The sequence below is a fragment of the Choristoneura fumiferana genome, chromosome 18 (genome assembly GCF_025370935.1).
Source record: "Choristoneura fumiferana chromosome 18, NRCan_CFum_1, whole genome shotgun sequence".
Classification (NCBI taxonomy): domain Eukaryota; kingdom Metazoa; phylum Arthropoda; class Insecta; order Lepidoptera; family Tortricidae; genus Choristoneura; species Choristoneura fumiferana.
In genome coordinates, this window is record NC_133489.1 from 19,122,875 (window position 1) to 19,130,021 (window position 7,147).

Consider the following 7,147-nt stretch of genomic DNA (forward strand, 5'->3'; position numbering starts at 1 on the left):
ATACTATAAATAAATCACAATCAAAATCAATACAACTATCACAATTAAATTCGAAAGTAAATCGAAACTGAAGAAATATTATTCATCAGCTTTCCTCTCCCCCCTCCCCGCGCCATTGAACTGCGAAATAAATGCATGGATTAGAGAGATATGGGTCGACTGTAAATTCAAACCTCGGATTCGGTTACAAAGTCCCTCATACGGATATTATCATAACCACTTGCACTTTATTGGTCCAAACACCTTCATCATCATCATCATCATCATCTCAGCCATAGGACGTCCACTGTTGGACATAGGCCTCCCCCACCGACCTCCAGTTGCTTCGGTTGGCAGCGGCCTGCATCCACCGCAAACACCTGCAAACACGTTACCGGCTTGAAACTATTAAGGTGCAAGGTGGCGCAGTTACACTATTGTAAACACGACTCGATTTACCCAGTCAATCACAATTCCGTAGTAAATAGTAAATGTGCTGATATATCAATAAAAACATGATCTTACACAACTTACAAGACGCAACCCTAACCAAACCGCTTGCTATTAATTTACTATCGTCAATAAGGTAATTGGAGTTCAAAAAATTGTCCTTGATGAATAATCAAGTCCTAGTATTTTCTTGCGCGTAAACAAATGACACTATGTTCTATTTAGCCGCAAATAGCAAAGCGCCGAGTTCAATATACCAAAGACTAATGGTAGCAAGCACCCTCGACTATACAGCAATGCGACTCTACCGAGGACAATCTTATCATTTATTTTGTCGTTTGGAGGGTTGCTTTGAGGAGGTCCATGTCAATGAACTACCTTTACATCGCTACTCTGTAACTACAAACGGTGTGCTTTTAGAGTACCAAGAAAGGCTCTAATACATTGACAGCGTCCACTCTACCTCTCTCTCTCTTGTAGGTCTACTGAGGATCAGATCATTAATTGATTCGAGCGCTAGAGGTACCTACTTTTCGAAGAACCATATTATTAACAAATACACCGCTACCACAAACAGAGTACCAAGAAAGTATTCACTAGTAGTACTAATTTTGTGGCTATGATAAGATTTTTCCCATCATCAAATTTGCTGTCTTTCGGAGTCACAAAAAAAACTTATAAAGGTCCACGCTACCACGTAAATGAATAGATACGTAAACAATGTAAACAAATGTTGTCTATTTATACTTTCTTTATTGAATTGTTAGTTACCTAACTGGAAATTAATTTTCTTTTTTATTATTTTTTTGTTTTAGTAAAATCTGCAATCGGTACATTAAAGCATATGGCGTTTGGAATGAGAAGTCCATTGACTGCTCTCTTCCTCATTAACTAAGTTTCACAGTTGACGGGGTTCTGATGTTCAATCCGTGGCTGCGTCCAATATTTTGCGTCTCTTAAGACGGCATTCGTTAGTGTCACCCAAGGCCAATGCTTGTGCAAGCTCATTTATGTGTGTTATGAGTCTTATTTTATATGATTTGCTACGAGAAGATAATTCTTCATTTATTGTTGGCATTTTGAGGCATTAATTCTCTATTGAATTGTTAGTTACCTAACTGGAAATTAATTGAAACTATCGAAAAGGTAAAGACAAATTTCAGCCTCCTCCAGCTCTCCGGTACATATACACCAATGAATAAATAACTTGTGCAATAGTAAACCAAACACACTCACCACTGCCTAAATTTATAAAACCCGTCTTTATTAGCACAACTTTTTTCATCAAGCTTTCACTGTTCCACTTGTCTCCCTAACGGTCGACCCGGATAAGGATCCAAGTACCGCTAAAAGGAGACGAAATTATTTGAGAAACAGTGAACGACCTATGGTACCGACTAGCCTAGTTTCCGGACTATTGTCAGTAAAAACTGTACTCTTAACGGGTTTCCTTTTAAAACAAGCACGTCTGTGTTCTTCGTACCAAGAAAAACGCTTTTCTTGCTTTGTTTTAGCAAATAAATTGTCAATACTGAAGTTGGACGTATAACAAAAACCGTTATATTTCATCCAACAGGACAAAGGCATCCTTTTCACCAGAACTGGTAACGTATAATGCTAATTGAATTTACATAATTAAAGGGCATTGCATTCTAATTTACATGACTTATATAACGCCTGGAAATCAAGAACGTACACTAAACTTTACCCCTAGTACAGATGACCAATCGACAAAGTATCAAAAGCCTCTTCAACCAACATCATAACTGTACTTCACAGTATGGGATGGAAGATGCGTCACCATGCAGCCAGTTGTACAAAATATTCGGGTCACTGACTCATATGACTAAGAAACAAGACAGAGTTAATTCAGGTACCCTCGGCAGCTATACCTATTGCAAAATTACAACGTTCATTCAACTTTCTTGAGAAAATGAGTCATTAAATAAAAATTTCTAACCTAACAATAATTAAATTTCCTAGATACGCATTGCAACAGTGTTATCGCTACAAAATACAAGCCATCCAAGTAATTGAAAATAATTTGCTAAGTGAATAGTTGGTTTTGTTATTGTTATAGGTAATACGAGCTAGAACCAAAATTCAAAAGACAGAAATTTAATTTTTAGTTTGATTCAGGCGTAAAAATTTGCGCATGCTTCAATGCACTCATGTTTACTTACCAACCTAAAAATATATTTAATGTGAAACGAAAAATGCTGATTAAGTCTTCTATTAAACCTTCATGCGGTGCCATTATGCGATCGCATAGCTAGTCACATAGGCCATTTGTACTCAGAATTACTAATAAATAATAATCAGAAATGATACTATTAAGTGTAATTTTCATATAAATCCAACCTTGTGTTTGTAAGCAAAACAAAATGATTTATCATTCTCGTAATATGGCTGAACTTGATATATTAAAGGTTCCGTAGAAAATAAAAAAGTAATGACACTGACCCAAAACTAATTCCAATGTTGCCAATGTGTTTATTTACACCAAGAACAATTTGGCGCCAAGGTCGCCGATTAGTTGCAGATCAAATATCTGGCCCACATTAGTGATAATGTCACCATGTACGGGTGACACCCTGACACAGTGACTCTCAATGGATGTAACGGTGTCATCTCATTAACGTTAAATCTAATTGAGACAGTTCATATTCAACACGGCTGATTTGTCTCATTCAACTTAGTTGAATCAACTATACTCGTAGCACATAAGTAATGTGGCAATAAATCCGCAATATCGGGTCGCTGATTAACTGATTTTTCAAACCCTGTGAAGATAGAGAAGAATTTGCCACGCATTATTAAAAGTATTTTTCATCAAATCATCTGACAACAAATTATTAAAGTGGCATCCCATTATCACAATGTAGAATATAAAGCAATGGTTCCGAACTTAGCGTAATTACCCTGAAAACCTGTTTTCCATAAGTGGGAACGGATAAGATGCCATCAGACATGTGGGCATCGATTATTTAATATGATGGGGGTACAAACGCAACAGAAGAATGACACCTAGCTAGAATTTTCAGGGACAAAATTCCAGGAAAAGGTTCAGTCACCATCACCACTGATATGTAATGTAGAGCATTCGATAGATCCTTAAATTTCGTTTAAAGGAGTAGGTACGTGTGTCCATTCACAGACAAAAAAAGAATTAAGATATATATATATTTTTCTTTTATCCATTCAACATTATCGTTTGTGGTGGTCCACAACCTCAGTGTTTTTGCCAGTTCTCAACATAGCCCTGAAAGTTAATCAATCAATTATTTTTTCACGGAATAAGTAAACAAAGCAGCTGATTTCTTTTGTTTTCTCCGGTTACTATTAACAAAGACAATGACAGCTCACCTCAATATTATTTTGATCGATCGCAAATGCTGCATTTTTAAAGTGACACGCGTGTGAATCAGGACTACCGTATTCAATCCAGTGAGTCATTTTTTTAGAGTCAGATTACGCTGTCTATACTCTACTATAAGAAATTGGCCTCTACTAATTCTTAAATAATTTAATACATCGGGTGTTCCGTAACAGAAGAACAGTAAATTCAAATAAGTTTAGCAACAAACCGGCCAAGAGCGTGTCGGACGCACCCAAGATAGGGTTCCGAGGCCTGCTATTTAGGTACTCTTAAACTAAATACTAATAAGCCGTTATAATTTTCCTTGTAAATTTGGTATACTTTACTATCATCCTGAATATTTTCAAATTTTTCCACCGAACAGTTTAGATTTTAGAGGGGGGAGGGGCATTCGATTTTAATGAAATCACGTGTACCTAGGTACCCTTAATTTTTTTTTTTTTATTATAAAAGAGAACTTAATCAAAAAAAACAAGCATTATGTAAAGGTTATATAAGTATTTATGTAATTTTAAGTAATGAAATATTCACGTTTTATTCTAAGTTAATTGCACCAGTGTTACTGTCATTTGTGGCGTTCTAGGGGGGGAGGTGTTTGTATTGTACAGTAACGTCTTCCGGTTAATGATGATCGATGAAGTGCCTGCAGCAGTGTCCAGTCGAGGTCAAAAATATTTGTATTCTCTCCCAGCCAACTAATTTGAACTGAAATATATCATTACATAGGTAACTTACCTCATCACGTCTAGTTTTGGCAAAGTCTAAGAACTTTTGACTTCAGGCGACCTCAAGCAAGGCTGGCACTTACTCGTACCTCTCGCAAAGATTAGGACAGGAATAACAGTTCAGAGAGGTGATGCGGCCAGTGTCTTGAGGTCAACTGCCTGTGGGAGAAAATCGAAAATCTTGACGATATTTTTACTTTGTAGTTTTGGTTTAGCTTATATTCAGTTTAAGTTTTCTAATTGTATTTTATAATATTCACTACTAGCCGTAACCCGCGACTCCGTCCGCGTAAATTTCGGTTTTTACTATTCCGCGGGAACTATGCAATTTTCCGGGATAAAAACTATCCTATGTCCTTCCCCGGGACTCAAACTATCTGTACACCGAATTTCATTTAAATCGGTTCAGCGGTTTAGACGTGATGAAGTAACAAACAAACAGACTTACAAACTGTCGCGTTTATTATATTAGTAGGATAAATAAACTTACCTCCTTCACATTCCGAATTAATCATTTTGTAATACATATATACATCATGAGTAGGTAAATATTTTGTTCAATAGGTAAATTAGGTGTCTGAAAAACCAAATGGTCACCACAATTTACTGAAATAATATTCATTATTTAACAGTAACTAGTCGGCACGGGGAGGTATACCCACGTATTATCCAGTTAAATACGTGGGTATTTCTAAAAAGTTTTTACATTTCATTTAAGAGTCCAACTCGCAAAAAATACAGGTAGGTAAGTAAGTATAGTGTGAATGAAAATGAGTTTAATATCTCTAAAAATGTAAAAATGCCTCAGCATTTGTACGGAAACTTTATTTTATGTTACCAAAATCTTTTGGTTCCTGGTAACAAGGAAGAAAGTTTCATTACGATAAATAAGAAAAATATTTTGGAAGAGTTTGTTATTTAAGCTCACCGGAAGAATCTATTTTTTTTAATCGGAGCCGTAAATTAAACATACTTAGATCCCAACTTTTTTCATCGTTTGACAAAATTTGCCATGAACTTTTCCCTTTCTATTCAACACAGGACGTCCGGCTTTCAATTTCGTTACCATGTAAGTACTTAGTCCTAAATATTACAAAATGATAGCCTTGTATCATGCACTGTGTCACAGAATAGATAAAGTTTAGTGTACATTGTCCATTTTAAGGGCTAGAAATGCTTACCTTATTTAATTATATTGTAATTTATGTAACACTATCGCTTGTAATAATAACTTGGAATGTCTAAGCCCAGCTTCTAAGTTTGGCGCGTGCTGAAATTAGTTATTTCTAATTGTGGCGTTAGTCTGCGAGGCGCGCGAATGGTCAGCAGCTGTTTGCATACCAATACCCACGATACCCAAGTAAAGTAGCGACATACCAACGCCTAAACTAAGTACATATCTTTATTTGGACTCAGCATTTAATACTCAATTACCGACAAAACGAAGAATCCCAGTCATGTAATGTGGAAAACAGAACTTTGTTAACACGCTTTCACTTGAGTGCTAAAAGCGAGTGAATTGAAACTGAAATTGCATTTTTTTTATCTAATCCCCGACGTTCCGAATTCTGAATCAGATTGAACATTCAATTTAATTCGAATTTTTTTTGTGACATATACAATACAATACAAATACAATACAAATATTCTTTATTGCACACCACAAAAAAGTGTAAAAAATAAACTATACTTATATTATACATACATACATTCAGGGTAGACAATAGCGATCTCTTCCAGACAACCATACAACACAACACAAGAGAACATATGTATTAATATTTTTGTTATGTTTAATGTTTATGTGGGCAAAAAAAATGTTTGTTTGTTTGTGAGGATTAAAGTTCCTATCTATCTACGCCAGAACTGGCAGAATATATACCGGTAGGTACCTACCGTATTCTAAGAAATAAACAATTTCTATTTCTATTCTGAAAGTATAATATCTGCTTACCCGATTTGATTGGCAAAGATAGGTGTCGGATGACCAAAGCCCATCCCTACTTTTTTTACGTCACGGGGTGGAAAATGTGCAAGTCAGCACCACTACCCGTAGATATTCGCAGCACCAGAGGATTGTAGAAGGCTATATAAAATATAGTATATCTCATGTACCATTAATTTCACCGGTTGTCTCTCCTCGCCGTACTACACTACAGCAGCACAAGCACGCTGCTTGGCGGCAGGATTAGATTAGTGAGTAAGATGGAGGTAGCGACCCGAACGTGCCTTGCACAAGGTCCTATCCTATCACACATCCTACTCCTAGCCTACTCGACCATTGGGAACATTTCTCAACGCCTTTGTACCTAAATGTATAATTTTCACGGGCATCCACTAAGTAAGTAGACAGTTAGGTTGGTCTGCGAGTTATAAAGACGGTTTCATTATAAATATGTCTGGAAAACACATGGAAAACTATGGTAGATACTGGTGCCTTGATATGATAACATGAATCACTTCGTACTAGATAAGTCTTAACTGAATACTTAAGTAATCATGGTAAGACACAAGGTTCGCATTCAACAGAGTTAGCCATTGGGTACCTGTTCCAAGATAAGGCACGGAGACGACAATGCAGGGGCCAGGTAATGAACGCGTAAAAAGCATTACC